The 19419-nt window shown below is 46.3% G+C and overlaps 1 long non-coding RNA gene and 1 pseudogene across 2 annotated transcripts in view; one reads left to right on the top strand and one right to left on the bottom strand.

Annotated features, from left to right (window-relative positions):
* Nucleotides 1-19419, bottom strand: part of Gm10069 (predicted gene 10069) — a 64525-nt gene that overhangs the window by 26493 nt on the left and 18613 nt on the right. Inside the window, exon 3 of one of the 2 annotated variants that reach the window (NR_028592.1) lies at nt 944-4052. The exons of the other annotated variant lie outside the window; for it this stretch is intronic. This is a non-coding gene — a long non-coding RNA (predicted gene 10069). Of the gene's footprint in view, nt 1-943; nt 4053-19419 lie in introns of those variants that run through there. 2 annotated transcript variants of the gene reach the window in all.
* On the top strand, nt 3379-4137 carry Gm8719 (predicted pseudogene 8719; annotated as a pseudogene).

The following is a 19419-nucleotide window of genomic DNA, read 5'->3' as shown; positions in this document are numbered from 1 at the left end:
CCCCCACAGAACCCCTGAGACCACATAACTCACACCCAACTCAGCAAAGCACTGTCCACCAGATCTAAGTATGCATAGCCTGCTAAATGCTAGACAGAGACACAGGAAAGACAGGACACATCTGGAGCCAGAGAGCCTCGTGTGAGGACGGTTGCCAGGGTGTAACCTCTCCTGCCCTCGGGACCCCAAGGACTGTGGTGCTGCTGCCACTCACTAGGAAACGCTCCATGTTTTGTCCAGAGCTTCTTGTAGAACAACCCTCCACTAAGCTCCCCCAGGGAGGAGGAGTACTTAAAAATGGAAAATACTGTAGAAGCTTAATTTCCTCAACTGGATAAAGGTTCATGCTCAGGTTGGGATCCCTGAGATACCTGGCCCTGTGTATGTATGTGTGTATACATATATGAATATGTATATATATACATGTGTGTGTATGTGTGTGTGTGTGTGTGTGTGTGTGTGTGTGTGTGTGTGTACGTGTATATTTCACCTCCCTCACATGCGGTCTTTGTGCACAACCAGCACAGGGTTGAGCAACACCCCAAACTAAGGGACCAGGCATATAAGCACTGAAGACCAGGGGCCTGACCGCTCCCTCAGGGCTCCAGATCCAGGAGATGGACCGAACTTTAGAAGTGTGTTCTGCCTCGATAACGAGAAGCACCACACGCATGGTTTTCCATCCTGGGGTCCATGCTGGCACTATAAACACGTGGGAAAGAAAGGAGTTGGTGACTGTGGGGGTGGTGGCCTTATCGACAGCAATCAGGGATCCACAGGGCCAATCTCTGCTGAGGATAGGCTGATGTGAGGAGGCTGATATGAGGCTGTAGGGCTCCTTTCCTCCTGGGTCGCTCACCTTTCCCTGAGCCCGTAGTTACGGTTTTGAGCTTTCCCAGGGCACAGAGTTTTTCTGATCGCTCTTGTAATTTTTTCTTCTTCATACAGATGGGAAATGAGGGAGCCATGCTAAAACTCCAAGTACTTAGGGGGACCTGGGTGACCCCTGGAGCCTAGAGGTGGTGTCAATGAAGCTCAATGGGAGCGAGCACAGCAAGACAACCATCCCTCCATCAGCCACGCCCTCTTAGGGATCTTATCAGTCTTGTGGCTGCTACGGCTGATTTTCAACCTACATAGGGACAGTGGCCTCCTCTCTCCCTCCCTCCCCCTCTCTCTCTCTCTCTCTCTCTCTCTCTCTCTCTCTCTCTCTCACATGATGTGTAAAGGTAACACCCTGAGGACCTGAATTCAGGGGTGGGACTGTGAGACCCCGACTTAGAGCGTTTCTCCCTGGAAGGTAAAGCCCCTGGACGTTCCCCAAGCTTGTTTCCCCTGATCTCTAAAAATACAGCCAGAAAGAAGCTCTTTGTTCTCTATAGCCAGCAAAGAGCCTTTTTGTTTCTATACTTTACAACCAGAGATGCCTGCCTTCCTGTGCCGAGGACACAGAGATAAAAATTCAGAAAGAACTCACTCCCCACTCCTACCTTGTAAAGTTCACCAAGGACACCCGGAAGAGAAGAACTCTCCTCCCAACTCCTCCCAATTCCTCAGCTAGCTGTTAAAAGTCCCCTACTGTCACCGCTTGGGGTCGAACTCCCCTGCACTGCAGAGGGACTTCGTCCTCAGCTAGCTGATAATAAAACCTTTTGCAGTTTGCATCAGGTGTGGTTTTCTCTCGGGTTATTGGGGTGCTGGCCAGCTCATCCCGGGACTTGAGCAGAGGCCCAGCTTTGGGGGTCTTACAGGACAAAGGGACATGACTGGTCACAAGGATTCTCAGATTTGAACCTTTGAAGTGAGAGATGGGTTGTTGGCGATGTCACCTCTATGGAGTGAGAGATGGGTTGTTGGCGATGTCACCTCTATGGTGACTTCCCTGAGTATGTTCATGACTCCTTCTGTAGCACGGGACGGCTGTCTCATGACTGTGAGCCAGAGAAGCACAAAACATGTCCAGGTCACTCCCTTGTCACTCCAGGAAGCCCCAGATTCCCCTTTTAGCAACAATGTCTGAAAGTATCTGTGTGTCCACAACATGACATGAAGAACTGGCGAGACCAGCCTACCTCTGCCCTCCAGAACCTACCTCTGCCGTTCCCGTGTTCTCTGTGACCCCTCCCACAACCAGCCAGCCTACTCCAGTACAGACACGGCAGGGATGTGTCTCCATGCCAAATCAACTTCATGGTGCCCTTAGCTGCAGGTCTTTCCTTACTAAAAGTAAGAATCTGAATATAAACTCGTTTTTCCAAATTCTTGATCTGGGAGATTGATGGGTTGACTAAAGGAGGAACTTCCTAAAATTTGGTGGAAGAAGCAAACGCCATCATTAGGTAACCCCCAAGAGCCTGAGGTGAGCCTGCGAGGCTAAATGTGTGTCAAGAGAGGAGAGGAAAGGCTGTGGGGAGCCAAGTGTGAACAAGGCTGTGGTCACTTGGTTCTCACTTCACTGCGGGCTTTGATGTGGTCACACCTCAACTACATCGGATCTTGTGATCCTCTGTTCGGGTCTCATGTGACCAGGGCCTGTGGTCATAGGGTACAGACAAGGCCAGAGCCTTGTCCCCGGATTAAAATAACAAAACAAAACAAGCAATAGCAACAAAAGAGTTTCTGTGGCCAGGTTAGCCTAGGCTCACCTGAATGTGACCTCTGTCTACATTTTTTTGTCTTCATTTCTCATCCCTTGGTTCCTATAGATTAGGCCTCTTCCTATTCTTGCGAGGGATGCTGGTCTCATTCTGCTTCGGGAGTTCCTCAGATGTGACACTGGCATGAAGTGTCCCCTGCCATTGTCTCCACAAGCAATGGCTCTGTGACCAGACAGAGTGTAGGGCTGCTTCATGGATTTTATTTACTTTTTCCTAATATCTCAAAATCCAACTCCCAGTTATAAGGTTAGAAGGGAGGCTAGATCCCATAGTGACTCCTCCTAGGTCAAGTCCTTTAAGAACTGGGTTGGACTCTGCTTGACTCCTCCTTCTCCTCCCTCCCTCACCTAGTCCCGGTGAATGGAAGTAGACTCCCCATGGAAGACAGTACAGCAGTGGTCATCACTCAGATACTTGCGTGTCAAATGAGTGACATATTGTTGTTGCTTCTGGGATGCTGTACTCAAGTCCAACTAATCCAACAATGGTTAGCTGTGAATGGGAAGTCCAAGAATCCAATAGTTGCTCAGTCCCATGAGCCTGGGTGTTTCCGCTCATCTCCTGTATCTGCTGAAATCCCAAAGAAGTAGGTTCCAATGCCAGCGCAGAAAGGGATGTGCTAGCAAGGTTAGGGCAAGCAGGCCAAAGACTAAAACTTCCTCCTCCCATTGTCCTTATATAGGCTTCCTACAGAAGGTGTGGCCCAGATTAAAAGTATGTCTTCCGATTTCCGGGTCAAAGCCATGGCAGTGGCAAATTCAAGTCCAGTCCATCCAGTGGTCTTCTTCGATGTCAGCATTGGCGGCCAGGAAGTTGGTCGCATGAAGATCGAGCTCTTTGCAGTCGTGGTGCCTAAGACGGCAGAGAACTTTAGGCAATTCTGCACCGGAGAGTTCAGAAAAGATGGCGTTCCAATAGGATACAAAGGAAGCACCTTCCACAGAGTCATAAAGGATTTCATGATTCAGGGTGGAGATTTTGTTAATGGCGATGGCACTGGAGTCGCCAGTATTTACCGGGGTCCATTTGCGGATGAAAATTTTAAACTTAGACACTCTGCTCCAGGCCTGCTTTCCATGGCAAATAGTGGTCCCAGTACAAATGGCTGCCAGTTCTTTATCACGTGTTCTAAGTGTGATTGGCTGGATGGAAAGCATGTAGTGTTTGGAAAAATCATTGACGGACTTCTAGTGATGAGGAAGATCGAGAATGTTCCCACAGGCCCCAACAATAAGCCCAAACTGCCAGTGGTGATCTCACAGTGTGGGGAAATGTAATCTAGACAAGACGGAACCAGGTCCTCTGCTGTTTTGGTGTGACATTCTCTCTCGAGTCTGACAAGCTGGACTGGCCTCTGTGTTTGCTTCCCTGTCTCCACAGTATGCGATCCAGGACCTGGAAGTATCACAAATGAGAACCAATCATCCTGTTTAAATTTTAGACTGTAAATAAAGGAATTTTTTTTAATGCAAAAAAAAAAGTATGTCTTCCTTCCTTAAAAATCTACATCACAGATTTCTGGATTGTAGTTCATTCCAGATATAATCAAGTTGTCAACCAACAATAGCCATCACAGACACAGCATGAAGTAATCAAAATTATTGCAGGACTCAAGATTCATGCATTGTGGTGGAAACAAGATATAGTACACTCTACCAGAATAAAAAATAAAAAAAAAAAAGGAACAATTTTTTTCAGGAGGTAGCAACCATGATAGAGAAATGTGTTCTAAGGAGAAGGTACTTTAGCAGGGTGCCCCTCGTGGGTCTTGTTATGGTTTGTATATGCTCATCCCAGAGAGTGGCACTATTAGAAGGTGTGGCCCTGTTGGAGCAGGTGTGTCACTGTGGGTGTAGGCTTTAAGACCCTCATCCTAGAAGTCAGTATTCTGCTAGCAGCCTTCAGATGAAAAACTCTCAGCTCCTCCTGCACCATGCCTGCCTAAATGCTGCCATATTCCCGCCTTGATGATAATGGACTAAACCTCTGAGCCTGTAAGCCAGCCCCAATTAAATGTTGTCCTTAGAAAAGTTGCCTTGGTAATGGTGAAAGTTCACAGCAGTAAAACCCTAAGAAAGTCTTCATTAGAGCATGATCTTCAGAAGAAAAAAAAATAATAAGACCATAAGAAATCTCCCAGAGAATGTCCAATCCAAGCTCCTTCCAGGCTGTGGATCCTGAAGTGCAGGTGCACTGTGGCAGAAGTGTGTCTGTATGTCATAGCTGAATAAGGGAGCTGACTAGAACAGAGTCACTAAGAGGATTCATTGTCTGACCACATCCTAAGCCTGGAGGATGCGGGGACAGTCCAGACCTTTTCTCAATGTGAGGACAGAGTTAGAAGACAGTTGCTCCCTAGGGAGGCAGATGAGACTGTTTCCATTTTTAGAGGAAAGGGCCACAGGGTATCTTGAAAGAATATTGCCTCTAGCTGAGATTTGAGTAGAAACCAATACTCTGTATTTTATGCCAGAAAGAAAAGCCACAAAACTGAGAGAACAATAGCCACCGTGGGTCTTCTTAAGGCTCAGATGTCTCAGATCTATCAAGCCAAATTCTGCTGGATCTCTATCCCTAATGTCCCATGCTTATGGTCAAATCTACCCAGTGAGGGAGCATTGCCCTAAACCACACTCTCCAACTCCACACTGATGGAAGAAGCAAGTGAGATTGGCCAGAGGTGAGTTTTATTTAATTAGCATTAATTAAAACGACCAAACTTCACAGACATAAAACACATGAGACCAAGAAGTGGGAAAGAAGTACTCAGCTCTCATCACCCTTTCCTCTTGATGTTCCTCCTTTCCTTTCCTTTCCTTTCCTTTCCTTTCCTTTCCTTTCACATCATCAGGGGGCAGGTACTGGGTACCAATTCCCATGGGTCTGTATTTCCAGCTCCTGTTTAACCAGAGAAAAGATGCTGACAGCAAAAACAAACTTTGTGGTCCTAGACTCTCCTAGGGCCTATTAACATTTCTCCTGGAATCCAATAAACGACCAAGAGTAGATAGATTTGCTCATCACTAGCCAAAACAGAGATTTAAAGAAATGTTACCTCTAAAGAACAGTTTCCTAGCAGTCTTCCCTGGCCATTGGTCACCAACCACTCATGATCACCAACCACCCTGTACACAGATATGCTGTTAAGTTGGAGAAAAGAATTCTAGCCAGACCCAGTCCTCAAGCCAGGACAGAGTCCTCTGTGGATCTGGTGGGTTACTGGCATGTGTACTAAGGGATTCGGAAGAAAGGTGCCCTTTCAAATCAGAACAGAGTTTCCTCGGGTGAGCCACTCTTGCTTTGGCTCCCACTGCACCAGAAGAGGGAGGTTCTCTGCCTGGGTAGTGCTATCTCCCACCATTTGCCTTCCTGTCTCCAGCTCCAGGGTCTGTTCACAACTCTCCTGCCCCTCAGCTTTAGACTCTCGGACCCTCTACCTGGTCCTGCTGCTGGACCCAGCCTTTTGAAGCCTCTTGACCAAGCCTGGCTTTCTCATATCTCACTATCCATTTAAACCAGTTTACTATGCAGTTTCCCAAATGTAAATCCTTCAACAGTGCTCTCTTCTTCAGTTTAATCTTCGCCCCCAACTTCCTGCCAGTGTTGTCTCCTTTAAACCGTACCAGTTCCTAACATCCCTAATCACACAAAGTCTATTTCTTCTCTACTAAGACAATCTTGGGTTCATCCTTTCTGCTCCAACATCCACAGAGCCTTCTTCATTGTCAGAGTCTCCTCGATACAGACATCCTCTCCCAGCTCTAATTCTCTTCACTTCCATCCTCTGTGATTTCTCCTTACCTCCTCTGTCTTAGCTATCTTTGTATTGTTGCAAAGAGACGCCATGACCAAGGAAATTAACTTTTCAAAAAATGTAATTGTGGGCCTGCTTAGAGTTTCGTAGGGGATTCCATCACCATCATGGTGGAGAGCATGACAGCATGCAGGCTGCTTTGGCACTTAAGCAGTAGCTGAGGGCTTACATGTTGAGACAGCAACTATGAGGCAGAAACAGACAGACAGACACAGAGAGACAGAACGACATAGAGACAGACACAGACAGAGAGGCAGAGAGAAGGAGAAAGAGAGCTCTCTGGAAATAGCATGGGCTTTTGAAACTTCAAAGCCCACCCCCAATCAGTGACTTACCTCCTAATCCTTCCAAAACGGCTCCACCAACTGGAGACCAAGCGTACAAATTTATGAGCCTATGGAGGCCATTCTTGCTCAAGTCAGCACATCCTTACACCCCTTTACTTCCCCATTTCCTCTTCCCCCAATTCAATTGTGTCTCCTGCTTAGGACACCCTAGCAGAGGGAGGAGGGAATATGTACTGAAGGAGGGCACCAGCAACAGAGCAACCCTCGAGGAATGCTTCTTCCCTTTGGCAATGGCCCTCAGGTGCCACCTGGTGCTGGTGAGAGGAATGGAGCTCAGTTGGCAGTCCAAGCCACCCCAGCCTCACATAGACAGCTCCTGACCTCAGCACCTGAGCCAGAGTCGCTATTCAGCACCACGGACAGCTCTTGGACCGGCCCCTGCGGCTTGCGGCTCAACCCCCCCCTCCCCCCCCCCCCCCCCGCGGGTAGCCATCTTACTCCACTAGGTTTCCACGAAGCCTCTGCTACCCACCCACGTACTTTATATGACCACATGAGACAAAGGGAAACGACGATCAGGAAAAGATTGAGAAGCAGAAGTCCTGGAAAGCTGGATGGCCAAGAGAAAAAGGAGAGGCTGAAAGAGAAAGCAAAAATGGAAGAGAGAAGGCAGAAACGAGGAGGGAAGGCAGAGAAGGGGACAAGGGAGGGGGAACAGGGGTTCTGAAATGTCACTAATTCACTGGGCATCGTGGTGCACCCCTTTAATCTCAGCACTCAGGATGCAGAGACAGGCAGACCTCTGTGAATTCAAGGCCATTCTGGTCTACAAAGCGAGTCTGGGACAGCCAAGGCTATTTTACACAGACAAACCCTGTTTCAAAAAAACAGTGGTGCACGCCTTTAATCCCAGCACTTGGAAGGCAGAGGTAGGTGAATTTCTGAGTTCGAGGCTAGCCTGATCTACAGAGTGAGTTCCAGGTCAGCCAGAGAAACCCTGTCTCGAAAAAAACAAAAACAAAAACAAAAAACAAACAAGCAAACAAACAAAAAGTTACTAATTTTTTTTCCTATGTCCAGCTATCTCAGAAACTGAAACCTATCTTTGAGACCTTCTGATTGGGGGAAGGAGGGGTGGCACACCTGCCTCTTTTGAGCCTAGCCTTTAACAGCTGATGTCCTGAAGTGCAGAACCATGAGCCTTCACGGACTCCAGAAAGCTCTTGAGGAACTAAATAGTCTCCTTGTGACTGATGCTTCCAGAACCTTCTGGAATGACCATTCTGCTTGACATTTAAGGAAGCACTCATAATTAGTAAACACTGGCTTCCGTTTGGGAACCCCAAACCAAGAAATAGTACCATCTAGTTTTAGAATGGGTCTTTCCATCTCAATTAACCCAATTAAGATAGCTCCTCACAGGCATAGCCAGAGGACAGGGATTCTGTCAGATCAGACAGTTAACAATGTGATGTCACCTGTGTGTGTAGTGTATGTGTGTTCTTATGTATGTGAGCATGCATATTCATATATGTATATATGTATGTAAAGGCCGTAGGTTATGTCAAACGTATTTCTCTATTGCTCGCCACCTTATTTTTTGAGATGAGGTCTCTTCACACCCCCAGCACTAGAATTACAGGAATGGGCTACCACATCTAGAGTTAGGTGGTGTAATGGTTTGCATATGCTCTGCCCAGGGAGTGGCACTATTAGGTGTGGCCCTGTTGGAGTGGGTGTGGCCTTGTTGGAGTAGGTGTGTCACTGTGGGTGTGGACTTTAAGACCCTTATCCTAGAAAAGGACCCTATCCTACTGAAAGCCAGTATTCTGCTAGCAGCCTTCAGATGAAGATGTAGAACTCTCAGCTCCTTTTAAACCATACCTGCCTGGATGCTGTTATGTTTCTGCCTTGATGATAATGAACCTCTGAACCTGCAAGCCAGCCACAATTCAACGTTGTCCTTAAATGAGTTGCCTAGGTCGTGGCATCTGTTCACATCAGTAAAACCCTAAGACAGGTGGGTACTGGATATCTAAACTCAGGTACTCATGAGTGGACAGGTACTTGAGCCATCTTCCCAGGCCTGTGAATGCTATTTAGAAGAAGGATAAGTGTTTTATAACTTTTTAAAATGTTAAATCAGTGAAGTTTTATTACATACACACATACACACATACACACTCAGGTAGCTGTGTTTATACATAAATATCTGCATTATGTATCAGGTATATAATATGATAGAATGTATTTTCATATATATGTATATATGTGCATATATATCTGTATATACATACATGTGTGTATATATCTGTATATACATATACAGATATATATATTATATATATATATATAGAGAGAGAGAGAGAGAGAGTTGAAAATAAAATGTCTCAAGATTTAGATTTCTAGAAAATCATTTCTAATGATTTATTTGGCTTAGAAAATTTCCTTACAGACTTGTGTGTTTTAACAACTGGCCTCCAGTTGGTGGCGCTGTTCTAAAGAGTTGGGAGACACAGCTGGGGCAGGTGAATCACCAAGAGTAAACTTTTGAAGGTTAATGGCCCTGTCCTGCTGTAAGGTCTTCCCTGTTCTGTGTCAGCTCCATGTGAAAAGTCCCTACTATAAGCCGCCATTGCTACATATTGGCCCACTCCAGATGTTAAATCTTGTCCCACTAGGATTGACTGTGTCACCTGAACAAACCAAGAGAAAGCTCTCCTCCTTAAGTTGCTTCTGTTTAGATATTTGATCATGTCAATGAGAAAAGCAACTAATTCAGAAGTCATTTCTAGGCTTCCTCTTAGCTGTGCTGCACATGTTTTGAAAAATAACTTTAGGGGGCTGGTGAGATGGCTCAGTGGGTAAGAGCACCCGACTGCTCTTCCAAAGGTCCGAAGTTCAAATCCCAGCAACCACATGGTGGCTCACAACCACCAGTAATGAGATCTGATGCCCTCTTCTGGTGCGTCTGAAGACAGCTACAGTGTACTTACATATAATAAATAAATAAATAAATCTTAAAAAAAAAAAAGAAAAATAACTTTAGGGTAATTGATGAAACATGAGAATATTGATGAAGGCTTCAGATGTCAAAGAGTAGCAAAGCCTTTGGTTTTTCTATCTAGGTCACTAGTTGAATGCATCCCCATTACCCTTATGCATCTGTGTGACATTTGGAGCACTATTTAGGGTGGAGAAATTTACTTCATTTCTATCCCCAGGGTTCCCAGTCTACTCTATCGGGGAGTGGAGGGGTAGGGTGTGGAAGAGACAGATAAGCACAATCACTGAGCAGATATTTCTAATTCTCTGTGCGTTCTAGCTACTTCCCAGCCACATGCCTGAGTTACTTGCATTCAGTCTCCCCTTGGCTCACTCTGCTGTAATGATCTGTCCTCATGGAGAACTCCTTTGGCATCTCCTCCTCATGCTTGACCGAATGGTGACCTTTTTCTTTTATTCTCCTACTTTCTTCCTCCTCCTCCTCTTCTTCTCCTCCTCCTTCTCCTTTTTTTCTTCTTCCTCCACCTCCTCTTCCTCCTCCACCAGTCTTGTGGCCGCTGTTCTCCCCAACTCTTCTCCCTTGTATCCCTGGCTGGGATCAGAAGTCCAGCCTTCCTATCTCCCCACCCCCCCCCCCCCCCCCCGTCACTTTTTCTTCCAGTTCAGCTCTTTATTAACCAATCAGAGATAATTGGGGAGCATTCTTTACACCGTGTTGACACAGAGCTTCAATGTCCATGACAATGCCCATGTCTGAACTGTAATTAGATGGGGAGTGCGGAGTACAGAAATCAGCATCTGAACACACAGTGCACAAGATCCTCCTCCAACACAGAAACAGCATCGGCCTCCGCCCAGAAGATCTACGGGAGTCTGGACTGCTGGGGATCATTGTTGTAGGGGACAAGTAGGGGTCCTTTATTCTGTGTTATAAGAGCTCATTTGTACATAGTGTAGAGAAGAACCAGCAGAGACGCACTGTAAACAGCCCAGGGCATACACTTCAGCAGCAGTTTGTTTGTTGTGAGCTAACCTTTAACCTAGATGTAACCCAGATGCCACAGGAAGAATGTGAGACCCTGTGGCCTTGGGAGTCTGCAAACCCTCACTACACAGAAAGACGATGATAGGAAAAGTACAGGGACAATAAAGAGAGAAGCTTTAAGACCAAGAGTCTCAGAAACAAGGCTGGCCACCTGACTGGAGGGGCAAGTTATGTTCACCACCCCTCTGCCGCCACACACACAGAATTTCTGAATCATGTTCTTCCTTGTGCATACCGTTAGGAGACATGGCGTGAACCAGACTATTGTTCTCCAAGAAATCAAGCAGGAAAGCCTGGAACTGTCACGGAGCTACGTTCATGGGCCTGTGCCTCACTAGTGTATCTTAGGGATGGTGGTCTGAGTCACCGTCTGTATTTGAATTCATGCTTTAAGGGTCTCTGCGACTTGACTTCTTAGACTATAAAACAGGCAATGGTAACTGTGTTCCCACCACAGAAACTTAGAAAGCCAAACCAGCCATTCATATAAAGCATGGCCACAAATAAGCATTTTATCCAGGCGAGCATAAACGAGGCATATATAGTTACCATTCCCGGCTTTCAAAAATTATAAATGGGGCTCAGTGACTCTATTGGCTGCTTGTCTCATTGCCATGACAAAATATCTGACGAGAAGCAAATTAAGGAAGGAAGTGGAGGTTTGGGGGTTTGGGGCTTTGTTTCAGCTCACAGGTCCAGGCATCAGGAAAAGACAGGAACATCACAGCAGCAGGAGCCTAAGGCAGCTGCTCACGCTTGCATCTGCAGCCAGGGAACAGAGTCATGGATGCCAGAGCTCAGATCACTGTAACCTTCTTATTCAGCCTAGGACTCCAGGCTGGTGGGCCAGGCACTGCGGTACAGAACTTCAATCCCAGCACTCGGGAGACAGGAAAGTGGATCTTTATGTGTCTGAGGTCAGCCTGGTCTACAGAGTGAGTTCAGGCCAACCAAAACTATATAGTGAGACCTTGTCTCAAAAAAGAAAAATCTTTCCATTTCAATTGACCTAATTTAGATAATCCTTCATAGAGATATCTAGAGGCTATCCTGTAATGGCTAATCTTGGTTGTCAACTTGACTGCATCTGCAATCAACTGAGATGTCAATGAGCAGACTTCTAGCAACCAATCCAGATGTAAGGAGATCCAAGGGGGGAGGCTCCAGTTTCTTCTGCGTCTCTGGCTTCTTGGCTCTCACTAGCAAGTTCGTCTACCTTGTTTGAGACTTGGTCTACCTCACTGCTGCCACTGCCACTGCCACAGCCATGGCTACGGCCACTGACATACAGCCTTCCTCAGAGTCACTTCTCGATGCAGTGGGCAGGAGTTAACAGTGTTATCCCAGCCGGGCATGGTGGCGCACGCCTTTAATCCCAGCACTTGGGAGGCAGAGGCAGGCGGATTTCTGAGTTGGAGGACAGCCTGGTCTACAGAGTGAGTTCCAGGACAGCCAGGGCTACACAGAGAAACCCTGTCTCGAAAAACCAAAAAAAAAAAAAAAACCCAAAACAGTGTTATCCCCAGATCTGAGGGTCCCCAAAGACCACCTGGAGACGAACTCAGGTGCAAAAGCAACGAGTCTTAATCAAGCTCAAGCTTGGCCCTCAGACCCCTCTGACGAAGCAGGGTAGTGCAGAAGGCCCTCAGGTTCTGCCTTTTTATTTCGGTTACAGCAGGAAGGGGCTTATCAACTTGGCAGTTACATAACTGGTTAACAATGATTTTAGTTGGCTTAAGCAATCTATCTATATCTATCTATAGGCTCTGGAATGTTTGGTATTTTCCTGCTGGTGGCCCATGTCCAGGGTGCTTCCTTCCTGGAACAGTTTGTGGTTTTCCCAGAAATTCAAATTTAAACTGAGGACAGGCCCTAGTGTATAAAATGGAGGCCTGGTTACAAGATGGAGTCTGTCTTGTCAAGTTGAGGCCCTTCAACAGAAACTCATAAGTACCCAAAGAGTTGAGAATCCATCAGGGTTGAATGCCGGACCTGAATGGGGACAATGGTATCATTCCTACGCAAAGTAAGTGAGCTTCATGGAAGATAGGGTGGAAAAAACCCAAAAAACTGTGCTGCAGAAAGACAACTTCTGGGCGTGACGCTGCCACTCCACCTGTATTCACTGCAGCTGTGCGTATGTGCATAAGACTGGGGCCGTGGCCATTTCTGCATGGGGGGGGGGGGGCATGCAGGACAGTTAATGCTTGCCGAGGGAGGGGCGTCACTTTCTGTCACTTTCTTCAGTGGTGTAGCCACTGGCAAGCTGCCCTTAAGCCAGTCAATAACCTCCCCTACACTGCTCTAAATCCAGTGGGTCACACACAAAAGGCATCAGAATCAGAACAGGGCTTGCTGAGCAGAGAGGTTCCAATGAGAGAGGAAGGATGTCTCAGTTAAGGTTTTAGTGCAGTGAAGAGACACCATGACCACAGCAACTCTTATAAAGGTGGTTGGCTTACAGTTCAGAGGTTTTAGTCCATTCTCATTGTGACAGTAAGTATGGCAGCTAAATTCTGCATCTTGATCTGAAGGCAGCCAGGAGGAGACTGTCTTCTGCAGGCAGCCAGTGGCACACCGGAAACAGCGAGAGTCATGGCATCAGCACAGCTGCTAGACACGATTCCAGCAAAGCTAAGCAATTGCTGCAGTCGCTGTCCGTCTATCTCTAACTTTTGGGTTGTGGTCTCTGAGTGTTGTATCCTTGGGGACTTTCTGCACTGTGAATCACTGTGTGCCTTTTCTTGAGAAAATTATTTCTCAGTCTCTTTAGGAAAATCCTAAAATTAACTTTATCTGGTCACTATTTGGAAGTCTTCTGTACGCCCTGGAGATCCTTAAGCATAGATAAACACATAGCTAGATGAGGCCATTACCCCAGGAACCTGCTTGGGGGGTGTCTGCCCCTGAGATAACTCAAACTGCATATTTGATGAAGGGCAAACAGAGACAATTGACAAACTCTGACAGGCCAGGAGCATAGATTACAGATTCAAGGTCTCTTTTTATTATAGGCTTAGAGCTCTCTGAAAATGTAATTTAAGGGGGGGGGGGGGTCATACAGGTTACACTCCTGGAGGAGTAAAACTCAGTAAATAAGATAAACTAAAATAAACTTTTCCTAGTTTATAGCATAGATGATGAAACATATAGTAGAAGTTAGGTATTAGTATTTGCTATTCATAAAAAACCCAGTTCAGATAGTTTCTGTTTGTCTGGAGTGCTTTCAAACTACAAACACTGCCACCCTAAAAGCAGGCCACCATATATTAAATGTGTATGCTTTGAAGGAGACATTCTTTATATTCTTTAAATTGGAGTTATAGGGCTGATAATAAAAAAAAAATCCTTTCTGATTGTATTTTCTAATTGTAACTGAACTTGTAACCCTGGACATGTAAGGAAAAATCAAACATATATTCTGTACCACTTAGATAATCACTAGTCCGTCTTTGTTCTGTGAGACTTGTATCAATAAAGCAGCAGCTGGTTGGTTGTTAGGCAGAGCAGCAAAAATGGCCTGATTGATAGCAAGTTAGCTGCGAGATTTCCCCTGACCATTATGTGTGGCTCACTCTCCCCAATGGGCTGCCCTATCAGCAAAGACTCTCAGACTCTCCTCTCCATGCTAGGGAAGGCCTCCCATAAGCCAAAATACTGGATTCCACACTAGACAGAGTGTGAGGTGAGCATAAGAGACCTCAAAGCCTACCACAGTGACACACTTACTTCAACAAGGCCATATTTCATATTAGTGCCACTCCCCCTGGGCCAAGTATTTAAATACATGAATCTATGGGAGCCATACCTAGTCAAACCACCACAAAGGAATTAGAAAGGGGGATGGAGGGTGAAGCTCATTGTATAAATGAAAAAAATTACTATATGAGTTGATTATGTAAATAAATAAAAATCCAAGAGTCATAAGCATGTAAATATAAAATCATTATTTAAAGATATAAAACTAATATTCATTGTACATGTATTAAACTATCTAAATAAGTAAGTACATATAACTTCACCTAGCTCCTTCCACTCTGTAACATGGACTGGAACAATATTATGTCTCAGGAGCAATTTTCTGCAGTACTTGTTTCTACTGTTGCAAGACTCCCAGGCAAAGCCAGCTTAAGGCAGAGAGGGTTTATATTATCTCACAGTTTGAGGCCACAATCCATCATGGAGGGGAACCCATGGTGTGGGGAGCTTGAGGTGGCTGGTCACACTGTGAACACAGCAGGAAGCATGGATGAATGGTAGTATTCATTACTTCCTCTTTGCTATTCATCCCAAGACTTCACAACCCACAGAATGATACCATACATAGGATGGGTCTTTCCACTTCAACTCAACCTAAACCTCTTCACAGACTTCCTTAGTAATTCTGGATCCTATAGAATGGTGGTGGTGCTCCAGGAGTCAAGAGGGAGAGGAGGATGGATCTGAGTTCAAATCCAGCCTCGTCTACAGAGTGAGGTCCACTCTGTAGGGCTACGCAAAGAAACCCTGTCTTGAAAAACAAAAGAAATGATCACACACTGGATGGTTTATAAACAATGACATATTAAGTTGCTGGTCCCGGCATGGCCTTGGTGTCAGAATGACATGGTTCCTGCTACTGGGACAGGGCTGGCAGACGTGGGCCTCCACAAGCGTCTGATGGTTGCCGCGTGCATAGGCTTCTTCCCAGGCAAAGCCAATCTGCATTCCTCCTTTAAGGAATGTCTTCCCTGTTAATTAATGTTAATGACTCCATGGAAATCAGAGTCGTGAGTCCAGGAGGCCAAAGTGTGGCCAATGTCTCAGCAAAACGGTAAACACTGGGACCTTCAGGACAGCCCTTAAAGCTGTGGGAAAGAACTCTAAAAACGCGATTTTTAAAATATATAATTTCTCAGCTATGCGAAAAAATAAGGATGCATGTGAATTATGAGGGGCTTCATGAATCTAAAAGAACAAAGGCAGCGGTATTAACGAGCCACCTTGTCAGAAAGATACAGAGGCAGGCAGATAAAAAGGCAGGCAGATTCCTGAGTTCAAGGTCAGCCTGAGGCTCAGGTGTGGTAGAAATGGTAATTTCAGGGCGGGGTCTCACCCAGCTAGTTTATTACCTGTGTTTAACAGAGGCAGGGAGATCTCTGAATTCTTTTGCAAAGTTAAAAGAAAATGTGTGCTTGCTGTTTCCCAGGAGTTAAGGGACTGGGGTCACTGGATGCTGATTCATAGGATAATCTAAAGGAAAACTGAAGTAAATGACTGGATCCATATGAAAAATAAAAGACTGGGCTTTTGATCTGCAGGAGATGAGCTATCCAGAGAATTTTTTAGAATATATAGAGAGAACTGCTTGGAGAACTGTCTCAAGCAGAACACAGTAAGAGAACTGCCTAGAGATCTCCAGAGAGAGCAGATCAGAGAGAAAGAGCAGATGGGGAGGGGGAGGGGGAGGGGGAGAGGGAGAGAGAATGCAGAACAGAGAAAAAAGCGGTTGGAAAGCTGCCTCCAGCAGAACACAGGCCAGGCCACCACCAGCTTGGACCCACGATTTGACTTTGAACCTTTTGTTTTTGCTGCTCCCTGACACCCCTTCTCTCAGAACCCCTCTCCAAGTCAAGACTGGTCCTTGGCATTAAGTTTCCACAGGTCTCAAGTCCAAAGTCAAATCAGATTTGATGTCCATTCCTGAGTGCTGTGTCTTCACAGAGCACCTAAAGCTTGCAGCTCTTCATCCCCTTACCTTGGGTGTTAGGAATCCCACTAGGAATTTCTGAAATCATAAACACTCAAGTTATCATACCACAAGCATTAGCCCGGCTTCTCCAGGATAACAGAAGCAGTTGGGTGCATGCATGCATGTGTACATGTGCGTGTATATGTGTATATAGTCTAACTTCTTCAGGTGAGGCTATCAGGCTGGAGAACACAGAGGATCGAATTTGTAGTTCATGAATACTGCTGGCTTTTACTTCTCTGTCAGACTTTGTCCTATTCAATGGCCCCCTTCATTTGCTTTACTTAAAATCAGCCAAATTTAGTGTTATACTCATTCAAAAACACCTTCCCAGAAAACAGGAAAAAAAATCAGACCAACTATCTGGGCACTGCAGCTTTGCCAAGCTGGCTGACAACATAACCAGCACATAGTTCCATCCCTCTATTCACCACATACACTCCCAATACACAGCCCATTTCAATTAATCTTGTAAATCCTACAACATAAGTAAATACTCTCGTTTTTAACTATGCAGAACCAATGATTCAGGATGATTTAATCTGAAAATGTACACATCTAGAATCTTGGGCCAGTCAGGGTGGCATACACCTTTAATTCCAGAACTTGGGGGACAGAGGCAGGCATATCTCTGTAGGTCAGCCTGGTCTACCTAATGAGTTCCAGGCCAGCCAGGGAACACTTGTCCTGGGGGAGGGGCATGTGAATCACTGCCAACTTCAGTGAAATAACACAGTCAGTTCTAAGCAAATAGAAACCAAACTCCCATCTCCCTCATTTCTCAAGGTGCTCAAAAACCAAGCCAGGTGCTCTGGAGTTCAAGACCACCCTGGAGAAACATAGTCAAACACCAGCTTTAATAATAAACATGGGAGGAGTGTGGGGGTCAGGGGGTGGGAGGAGAACCTGATCTGGTATTGGGTGAGGGAAAAGGACTGAAGCTGGAAATAGGCAACCTCAGGAGATAGAAGGTTGGGGGACACTCCAGAATGTACTGAAAGAACCTAGTGGGGAAACCCCCACTCAATTGTCGTTCGGGGCGTACCCAAGAATCACGAACAGACGACCATCTTGATGTAAAAGCATGAGGTAGTTTAATGACGGAGCTCTGGGACGACACATATGTCCCGCAGGAGACAGAGGTGTCGACCACATGGTGGAGCCATAATGGCAGAGCTCCGGTTCGAAACGTATCTCATACAGGAGACAGTGGTTTCGACCCCGACACTTGGAAGCTAGGGGTTTTTATAGAAAAGGGGTGGGACTGGGGGAGGAATTGGCGTGGTTTCACATGATTGGTCCATTTAAACATCAACAGACTGTCAGAAGGGCAGGAGATAGGGAGGCACTAGGCCAGTCAGGACATGTAACAACGGGCCTGCCCGGGCATGTCCTGGCCTGTTCTGCTATGTTCTCAGCCCCAGGTTTTAAAGCTCACAAACAACTCTTTGGGCTATTTGACATAAATTACATGAATCACATGTCTCAAGTTTTATTTCCTTTCAGTACCAGAGACCTGGGAGGTGAGAAACTCTCAGGACTCAAAGGGAGTGAAGTTAGATGAAATGCCCAACAGTAGGGAGAGGGAACTTATAGAGCCCACCTGCAGCAGGAAGACAGGGCATCAAATGAGGGAGAGGGGGGCCATCCCACAGTCACAACTCTGACCTATAATTGTTCCTGTCTGAAAGAACTGCAGGGAAGGAATTGGAGAGAAGACCGAGGAAAAGAAGGTCCAGCGACAGGCCCAAACTGGGATTCAACTCAAGGGGAGGTCCCAAGGCCTGACACTATTACTGAGGCTATGGAGCACTCACAAAAAGGGATCTATCGTGACTGCCCTCCTAAAGACCCAACAAGCAGCTGAAAGAGGCAGAGGCAGATAGTTGCACCCAACCAAAGGACAGAAGCAGCTGACCCCTGTTGAATTAGACAAGGCTGAAAGAAGCTGAGGAAAAGGGTGATCCTGTAGGAGGACCAGCAGTCTCAATTAATCTGGACCCCAAGATCTCTCAAACACTGGACCACCAAACAGACAGCATACACCAGCTGATATGAGGTCCCCAACACACATACAGTAGAGGACTTCTGGGTCTGTGTTCATTCAGAGATGATGCACCTAACCCTCAAGAGATTGGAGGCCCCAAGGAGTTTAAAGGTCAGGTGGGGTGGGGACATCCACGTGGAGATGGGGGTGGGGGAGGTGGGGGATGTGGACAGTCTGAGAGTGGACGGAGGAGGGGATAAAATATGGAATGTAAAAAAATTAATTAACGAATTAATTAAAATAAATAAACAGTAAGATTCCATTTTCAAAATGGAAATCCCATAACTTGCTGAAGCTGAAGCAAGAAGGAAGCCATTGCCGGCTACAGTAGACTCTGTCTCAGAGAGAAAGTAAATAATTTTGTGTGCGTGCGTACGCTGGGGAGTGGGGCTCTCACGGCCAAGTTCCAATGCCTTAAATACTTGGAAAACCGGTCATTGTCTTCACACTGATCCGCTCAGCGCTTCATATCACTTTTTTCTACTTTTCCTAGCAATCCTGAAAGATGAAGTAAGTCCCCAGGCCTGACTGCGTCTGTGACCGGAAATCCACATAGCCCCGCCCCGCCCCCGCCCTCGCCCTCCCTCTGCCCAGTGATGATGGAGACATTGTTCAGCAGCCTAAGATACTTCTCCCTCCCACCCCCCTTCCCACCCCCCTCCACCACCAACCCCTCCCGCAACCATTGGTTTGCATCCTAGTTACCAAGATGTCTGGGACAAGGATGGAAGCTCCCATGCCCTTTAGCAATACTTTCCTGCATAGCCAGGCATGGCGGCAACACCAGTAATCCCTGCTGATCTCTGTAAACTCAAGGCCAGCCAAGTCTATG

This window comes from Mus musculus, chromosome 6, assembly GCF_000001635.26.
Source record: "Mus musculus strain C57BL/6J chromosome 6, GRCm38.p6 C57BL/6J".
Classification (NCBI taxonomy): Eukaryota; Metazoa; Chordata; class Mammalia; order Rodentia; family Muridae; genus Mus; species Mus musculus.
Note: the sequence above shows the minus strand (reverse complement) of the source record. Positions and strands in the feature narration are given on the sequence as shown.